Here is a 1,433-nt window from a genome sequence, read left to right on the forward strand (position 1 = left end):
GAACTTAACAGTTAACATGCTGATTAACAATCACAACATGCACAATAAGAAAGAAAGAAAGAAAGAACGAAGAAAACGAAAGTAAACAACAATAGATATCAACTGTCATCCATCTCTCGCGAGACAGCGATACAGTAGCGGAAGTACTCATGCTGAAAAACGTCCCAATGCAATAATCGGATGATATATTTAATAATAATAATAATAATAATAATAATTTATTCTTATATAGCGCTATAATTCAAGCACAAGCAAGCTCTAAGCGCTCTACAATCCAGTACCTAAAGTGGAACAAGAAAGCATATAAAAAGTAGCAGAGACATAAAACACAATCATTAATAATAATTATTATTAAAAAAAAACACAATACATATATCATAATGAAATGTTGGTCTAGCGAAGACTATCCATGCTGGATGCAAAACTGAAGAGCAAGCAAAAGGAATACTGTGATCGGGATGCCATTTGACGGGCACTGGCAGATGCTGAATGGACTGTGCGCTGGGTTCTCAAGTTTTAGGCGAACCTGGTAGGTTGTTAAGACTGGAGATTTTCCCCCGATATCCCAAGTCAACATTGTTAAGCGCAGACCAGCTACCAGTAGCCTGAACCTCATTTGTTGTGTATACACAACCACAAGATCAAATACGCACGTTGGAGATCCTGTGATCCATGTCAACGTTTGAAGGGTTATAGAAACATGAACACACCCAGTATGCGCCCCCCCCCCCCCCCCACACCCACGCCCCCCACCTCAGCCCCGGTAAATGGGCATATGGCTGCCTACATGGCGGGGTAAAAACGGGGAAATAAAAACGGAAAAAAAACACTTGTACATGAGAGCGAACGTGAGACTAGCAGCCGAAGAAGAAACTGACTGCCACTTATTTTTTTCTTATTCCAAGTTGCGATGAGGAGTAACAAATTCTTTGCACCGGAATTGTATACTTCTTAAAAAAAAAAAAAAAAAAAGATAAAAAAATATAAAAAAAAACGATGCAAAATCAAAAATCAACAATAACAACAAAGAAAAAAAAAAAAATAAATAATCACACGGACTCAAACCGTTAAAGACAAAAGACTATAAGTAATCTGCGTTTTCAATTTCTTTTTTTTTTTTTTCCTTCTTTTTTTCTTTTTTTGCATCCAACATTTCGTGCAACTGGAGTGCATCATGGTTTGTTTCTTCTTTTTTTTCTAGTTTTTTTTTTTTGTTTGTTTGTTTTGCACCCAACAATTACCATTGTATTTTCAGTCTTTTGAATATGCGTAATAAATCTTTAATTATTCAACAGTACACATGATTACAATATAAGCAAGAAAAAAAAATTAAAAAAGAAAAAGAAAAAAAAAAGTAGATGCTTACGAACGCATAGAGCCAATGTGCTTTTCAGGGCCTTGGGGGACTATCATTGGTGTGTGTATTAAAACAT

Source organism: Babylonia areolata, chromosome 19 (genome assembly GCF_041734735.1).
Source record: "Babylonia areolata isolate BAREFJ2019XMU chromosome 19, ASM4173473v1, whole genome shotgun sequence".
Classification (NCBI taxonomy): Eukaryota; Metazoa; Mollusca; class Gastropoda; order Neogastropoda; family Buccinidae; genus Babylonia; species Babylonia areolata.